Source organism: Rattus norvegicus, chromosome 5 (genome assembly GCF_036323735.1).
Source record: "Rattus norvegicus strain BN/NHsdMcwi chromosome 5, GRCr8, whole genome shotgun sequence".
NCBI lineage: Eukaryota > Metazoa > Chordata > Mammalia > Rodentia > Muridae > Rattus > Rattus norvegicus.
The window spans coordinates 125,915,608-125,923,246 of record NC_086023.1 but is presented as its reverse complement, the minus strand read 5'-3'; the positions used below and the strand labels follow the sequence as shown (position 1 = coordinate 125,923,246).

Here is a 7,639-nt window from a genome sequence, read left to right as displayed (position 1 = left end):
AGCTATCACATGCACTTGAAGTCGTGGCAGAAAGGGGTATCATGGAGAGCAATTTAAGGAAATTTGGGGGGAAAGCTGAAGTTGAAGACAGCTAGGTTCTTTTCAACACTGTTTACATAGTACTTAGGGTAATTACAAATTTGAAGTTTTCGGGTACAAAAATCATTAACTCTGACATTCTAATCAACCTTGGAATTGACGCCAATCTGAACCTTTGGCTACTGAGTAGACTTTTTTTTTTTTTTTTTTGATACGTAGCTGTGTGATCTTTTTCTCTGAGTAGAAAATTAAGGGCACAGTCTGGAGTCATATGGAGAACGTTAGCATAGCATTTCATTCTCAAAGCGGCCTTAATTATAATTACCGGGGTACAGTTCAGGGACAGATGGGGACTCTTCCATTCCATCTCTGTATTATGTGTAGTTAGACTACTTTGACTAGAAAGTGTGACATCCCAAATTCTTATCAAATGCTCAGATAAGTCTTTCCACTAAAAAATGTCAAGTGAGAAGTGAGCCCAACGTCCTGAGCTCCTGGGATATGGGCATTGGCGTCCTGTAAGACCCAAGTACTCGGCTGCCCAGGAAAAGGGTATCAGGGTCCTACCCACAGCGGATGTTGCAGGAATTTGGGGCTTTACAATGCCAGAGATTCAGTTCCTAGCATTCATTCTAAACCTCCATTGTTAGTTTATTCCTCCTGTTCCCCAAAATCCTCTCTAGTCACGGGTGCTTTGGTTGTTGGAAACAAACCCCAGTGCTTACTTTTCTGGTGCAACACAGAAGTTTACCGAGGGTAAACCTTTGAGAAGGGAAAGCGAGCTCGTGTGCTTCCTCTTCCTATAGAGAAGGCATTTCACCGCTTTGTCCCATCCATCTCAGTCAGGAGCCACCTTGGTGTTTGATTTTGCTTTCCTTCTCTGAGGAAGGGTGGGACAAAAGGTAGATAAGAGGAAAATGTAAGAACAACCCCTCCCCGAAACGACTAAATCCCACCAATTGAATCCTCCAAATGTAAGAACAAGTGATTAGAGCTGGTTCCTTCTGAGTCCTCTGTATTGAAGCTGCCAAGTGGGAGGGTGGTCAGCGGAAGGTAGATAGTTCTGTTTCCTTCTACTCAAGTGGAGCTGAGCCTCCAGTGGTGGAGGGTCAGTTACTTAGCAGAGCTGAAGTCTCTGTGGGGGTGTCCCTTTTTTGAGCATCATTCAGTTTCCTTCCGACTGCACATAGCTTTGTAGTCTCTGAGCCAGGCAGGTTCTCACTCCTGAGACATCCAGTTTGTAACCCTGGAGCTGGCATCCAATGTCTAAACGAGAAGGCATCTTCTTAGTGTGTTGGAGTGTGAGAGGGGAGGGTGGAGCATTGAGACCCATTACTGGGAGGACTTTCAGAGCCTCTTCAGTACTGAACAGCCTTCACCAGGAGACGGACTGGAGAACTGGAGAATGGCCTGTGGGTCTGAGCTTTGGAGTTCTCAGCCAGGGGCAGAAAACCTCACGGCTTTCCCACAGACCTCAGGCTCCTAGTCTCTCTTTCCAAGGCCACTAACGAAGAAGCCCTCCATCAGAACTTCCTTCTAGCCCGAGCTCCTAAGCATGTTTGTGACGCTCTGACCCACAGCTGTGTCACGCAGCCAGCTCCCACCAGCTGGCTGTGGCCTTGTGACTCTGGGTTCCCTGATTTACAATTGTTCCTTGTTGTCTGGGTAGCTCTGTCCTAACCACTAAGTTCCCTTCTGTCAGCCACAGACCCCCGAGACATGGGGCATACCAATGGACTTCCTCTCTGCCAGGCCCCGGTTAGTCTTTTCCCAGGGACTCCTGGCTTACCTTTTGCATGAATCTTTTGCTTCCCACTCCTGACCTGGGAGCCACACTGTCGGAGCAGCGGTGCCCTTTTTACTCTGTTTTTTCTGGGTTTTCCTTCTGTCTCCCCCCTCTGAGATTCCTGATGCCCTTCCACCCCCTTCACCCTTTAGAATAGAGTCTATCTAAATAACCTCTTCATTCAGTTTCCTTCAGTCAACACACAGAATCTTCTATTCCTTGCCAAGACACTGATGGAAGAATGTTGGACTGTGTAATTGTGGTTTGTGGTTAGCATGGATGCCCTTAAAACCCTCCTCCTGAAACCAGGAGTCGTCTAACCTAGAGAGATGGCTCAGCAGCTAAGAGCACAAGTGCTCCTGCGGAGGACATGAGTTCAGGTCCTACCACTGTGTTAGTTGGCTCACAGCCACCTAGAGCTCCAGCTACAGGGAATGTGATACCCTCTTCTAGACTCTGTAGGCACCTGCATTTATGTGCCCTAATGAGCCCACCCCCACTCTATGCCATCCATACACATAATTAAAAATTTAAAAGGTGGTAGAGAGATGGCTTAACATTACTGGCTGCTCTTCTAGAGGACCAGGGTCCCCAGCACCCACATGGCAGCTCACAATTGATCATGCACCATCGTAATCACATAGTGATCACGACGAGTGTATAAAAAATATGTAGGATATAAATCCATATTGTCCACCATTCTTTTGGAATTAACATGTGTAATGCTGAAATATCTCCCTGGTAGATTTCTATAGTCTAGAATGCCAATAAATAAATGAATGTGTGTGAAATTTGGGTTTTAATTAACCTCTTTTTCCTTTTCAAGGCTTATTTTTAAGGTGTGTGTGTGTGTGTGTGTGTGTGTGTGTGTGTGTGTGTGTGTACACATTAATGCAGGCATCTGTGAAGGCCATTGGACCCCCTGGAGCTGGAGGTACAGGTGGTAGTTAGCCACGTGACATGGGCGCTGGGCACCGTGCTCCAGTCTTCAGGAGAGAAGGGTGCAGTCTTAACCACTGAGCATCTCCAGCCCCAACATCTTTTTAATTACCGTCTGCCTTAAACCTATGATGTGATGATTTTTTACAAGTGTAGACACCCATGGTCACCACGTATAGGTCAAGATAACTCTCACAGAACATTCATAGGTGCTTTCACATCCCTCCGAAGCAGCACACTTGATAAAGGCTCGCATTGTTCTGGATCCTCTCACCTCCGACTCACTCGGGCTGCCTGTATAATTCATTAAATGGGATAGCTCAGTCGAGGCTCACTGGCATTGAGCCTCTTTGTCTTACTATATCACAGGTTGGGAGGCTCACATGAGGCAGAATAATAGCATATTGTTCTTCAATGACAGCGTTCATTCTGTGTGTGTGTAGGGGGGGCTTGGGGGATCTCCTGATAAAGTTGCTCTGAGCATCATTGGATAACGTGTCTTTCACTTCATATTATCTAGATGCCGAGCTGTTTTGGTCACGGTCTCTGCATCTATTAGCTTTGACAGAAGCTCCGAGTTTTGCAGAGGTGCGAGAACCATTCCCGTTGGTATCAGCGGTACACAGGCCTGGCCCCTCCAGACACACTGGCCTGTCTGCTATTGTGAGGCTTTTTGTTTTTATCGTTTTAAACTTTTGGTTTTTATTTATTAGTTTTTGTGGCTATGTAATGACATCTCATTGTGGTTTTGATGTGTATTTCCTGTTATTGAACATATGATTATTCACTATCTTGGCATATTATGAAATACTTCCTTAAGTATTTTGACTATTAAAAACTCTGTTATGTGCCCTGATGTTATTGACTTCTGTGAGTTCAGATGTTTTAATAAAAATATGAATTTTTTAATATACTATAGTGTGTGTGTGTGTGTGTACATGTGTGTGAATTCTTACTTATTGGATCATATAGCTTGCACAGACACATGTGCATGAGTGTGCACGCAGGGGCCAGAGATTCATGTTGGTTGTGTCTGTCTCTCACACTAAAACTGGAGCCCCCCATTTAGCCACCTTGGCTAGGCAATGCTTTGGGGAATCCACCCATGTGTCCCTCTGTCCAGTCCTGGGATTACAGGTACACTCTTGTCTTCTATATGCATGTCAAGCAGCTCAACTCAGGTCCTCATGTTTGTACCAAGTGCTTTCCCGACTGAGCCATCTTCCTGGACCACCACTTAAAGGCATTTTAAACTTTAAATTTTAATTTATTCGCATGAATCTACAAGAAGGGTGATATTGTAGACATCAAGGGAATGGGCACTGTTCAAAAAGGAATGCCACGGCAAAACCGGAAGAGTCTACAATGTCACCCAGCATGCCGTGGGCATCATTGTAAACAAGAAAGTTAAAGGCAAGATTCTGGCCAAGAGGATCAATGTGCGGACTGAGCACATCAAGCACTCAAAGAGCAGAGACAGCTTCCTGAAGCGTGTGAAGGAGAACGATCAGAAGAAAAAGGAAGCCAAAGAGAAGGGCACCTGGGTTCAGCTGAAGCGCCAGCCTGCGCCACCCAGAGAAGCTCACTTTGTGAGGACTAACGGAAAGGAGCCTGAGCTGCTGGAGTCCATTCCATACGGATTCATGGCCTAATGGACACAAAGGAAATAAAGGACCTGGACTGCAAAAAATATTTTTAATTTATGTGTATGGGTATTTTGGCTACATATATGTCTATGTAGCACATGTGTGTCTACTGCCTTGGAAGGTGTCAGATACCCTGGATCTGGAGTTACAGACAGTTGTGGGCCACTGTCTGGCTGCTGGGAATTGAACCTGGGTCCTCTGAAAGAACAGCTAATGCACATAACTGCTGAGCCAGTTCTCTGAGGCACCTTTCTGATGAGCATAAAAAGTTAATGTTACTGATGCTAAATGTGTGTTTTGTTTAGAGATATTTGCTCATCCAAAGTGTACATGAAGTTCAGTAGATTTTGTTATTTTATTTGTTTAGTTTTACCTGCTACATTTGAACCCAAAGGATTCAACAGAACTTGGGTTTTGTGTATTTCGGAACTTAAGGCTCATTGCTCCTATATTAATAGTCAATTATCTCAGCACTAATCCTTTCTCTACTGTGCTGTGAGAACTAGGTTTAATCATGAGACCTTTTATGTGTGCATCTATCCTTGGAATTTTTTTTTTCGGAGCTGGGGACCGAACCCAGGGCCTTGCACTTGCTAGGCAAGTGCTCTACCACTGAGCTAAATCCCCAACCCTATCCTTGGAATTTGATTTTACTTCATTGCTTGGTTGTCTACCCCAACACTTTACCTAATGTGGATTACAAAGAGTATAACGTCTTAGTTTCTTGTACTCTATTCTCTCTTCAGTTTACAGTTGCTGGGTCAGGGTACTGCATCTCCATAGAAAATGTAGAATCATCTTACAGAGTCCATACAGCGAGAGCCCGTAGCCTCTACCAGGTTTGTCTGCTTCCCACCCCTGCCTGCCTTTTCACGTGTTTGCTTCCCTCCTCCCACTCCTGTAGTCTTCCCTGAGGGACCCCCAGAAAGCTGGGATATCTGGGAAAATGGAAATGCTGCAGAGCTCTGGTCCTCCCGGGGCCAAGCTCAACAGTGACTAGCTGGTGTGGATATGTAAAATCCCTCTTTGGTGGTTTTGTTGTTGTTTGATTGACTTATGGATTGATTAATTGATTTCTGGGACAGGGGTCTCACCATGTCTTCCTGGCTGGCCTGGAACTCTCTGTGTAGATAGAGATGCCTTTGAACTCAGAGAGATCCACCTGCCTCTGCCTCCTGGAGTTAGGTGGACCACCCCTCTGGGTTCCACATTGTCTATCTAAAAGCCATGCTCACCCATGGCCTTCCTTGAAGGGCCATGTTGAAATTAGCCCTTTACTGGGTTTCATTCACTTTCACTTTGTTTATCCATTTCCAGATTGTTATTGTTTGTGCGTTTGTTTCTGAGAATATAGTAATAATAAAGTCCTCACATGTAATATTTGTTTTAGGGGTTTCCTAAGACAACTGAAGAAAGAAATGACTGGGCATGTGGTTGACGCTGCCCTGGATGTGGAGACAGACTGGTGAGGAACTGGCAAAACTACAGCGTTAAGTTCTCTGACATGTGGATGTTGCCTGTATTTCAAGTCACGCCAGAATTTATTATCACAGTACTAAAGGTTTTCTGATGACAAATGAGTCTTGTAATTCTTTTATTCAAGTAATTCATATATATTTGTTTTTCTTAAATAATATTTATAAAATTATTTTATTGTATATTGATATTGTGATCTGTTTATGCTAATACTTTTTCATATGTTTGATTAAATTGCCTATGTACTTATTGTATTGTCTAGAAGTCTACTTATCTCGTTGTCATTCTTATGCCTTTCTTCTCTTACATTTTTGCATCATTGAGAACCTTCTAACATAATCTTGAATAGAGGAGACAGTGCAAACAGCAAATTTTAGTTCCTTGGCACTGTAGCCATATGATTCTTGCAGTTCAACTCCTTAGGAAGCACATATAGGCTAGCTGTATTGATACTTCATATGTTGATTAAATTTTTTTGTGAACCCATGGAAAGTATGTAATTTATTTATTGTCACCTATGGAACCTATGGATTTTTGACTTAGTGTATGTACCAACAAGGATATATATGGTATACCATTACATATAAATTATATATAATTTGTATATAAACATATAATAAAATTTATGCATTTTTGATTTAGTATATATGTGTGTTTGTATGTATGTGATTATATACCAATCAGAAAATGGAAGTGGGTGGTTTTATGATTTAATTTTGACAATGTTGCATTCAGTGCTGAGTATTCGTTTTTTTAAAAATGGATGATAATATCTATATGTGTACATAATGTGTTTGTGTAGATGCACATGCAGAACTCAGAGGGGTAAATTCATGCAAGTGCCAGGAATCGAATTCAAACTCAAATTATTAGCCTTACGTGGTAAGCACCTTTAATCTCTGAGCCATCTTGCTGTCCCCTGTGCTCAGTGTTCTTTGCTTGGAGAATCTATAATGTATTCTACACAAGGAAACTACACAAATAAAATAGGATGAAGTATAAGGAACGATTTAAAAATCGCCTATGTGTAGGATGGAGAGATGGCTCGGCACTAGGAACCCTTGCTGAGCAAACTGGAGGACCAGACTGGACGTCAGAACCTAAGTGAAAGACATGCACAATCCCACGAATGCCTGTGATCCCAGCACTGAGGAGGACCCAGACAGGAAGAACCCTGCGGTTTGCTGCCTGCCGGCCTAGCTGAGGAAAAACTCCCACAAAAATCTGTGAGCTCCAGCCTCAAAAGAGACCCCATCTCAACGAAACAGGCAGAGTGATATAGGAGGACACCAGACACCCTCCGCTGGCCTCTGTGTGTACTGTACACACATGTGCACATCACATACACACACATGCACTCATGCATGCACACACGCACGCACACGCACTCACACACACAACTACTCTCTGCTGCAGCACCTCTTCCACATGAAGTCCTTCATTGCTTGCTGGGAGACAACTAATGTGAGGCTTCCCAGAGGCCCTGACAGAAGGACAAGACCAGTTCTGTGTCCTCACTCAGGACAGACTAGACAAGGTGGGGATTGGGCCTGGGGTCTGGGCCTTGAAGAAGATGAATTTCCCATTCCTGCGAACCTAGCTTTTTCCTTCGAAGGGCTGTGGCTATCAGTTCTAAGGCCTTGTGTCTGAGGTGTCCTATGGGTTTTTTTTAATTGTTGATTCGATTTTCTGCTGATCATTGCCCATTTTCTCCCTCAAATGGTGTATGAGATGCTGTGCTCTTTTACAAACT

At 43.8% G+C, this 7,639-nt stretch overlaps 1 long non-coding RNA gene across 1 annotated transcript; it reads left to right on the top strand.

Annotated features, from left to right (window-relative positions):
- The first annotated feature begins 5,080 nt into the window (after positions 1-5,080).
- Positions 5,081-6,514, top strand: LOC134479023 (uncharacterized). The gene is made up of 2 exons (XR_010051959.1): positions 5,081-5,249; positions 5,801-6,514. It is a non-coding gene; the product is annotated as an uncharacterized LOC134479023 (long non-coding RNA).
- The last annotated feature ends 1,125 nt before the right edge of the window (positions 6,515-7,639 follow it).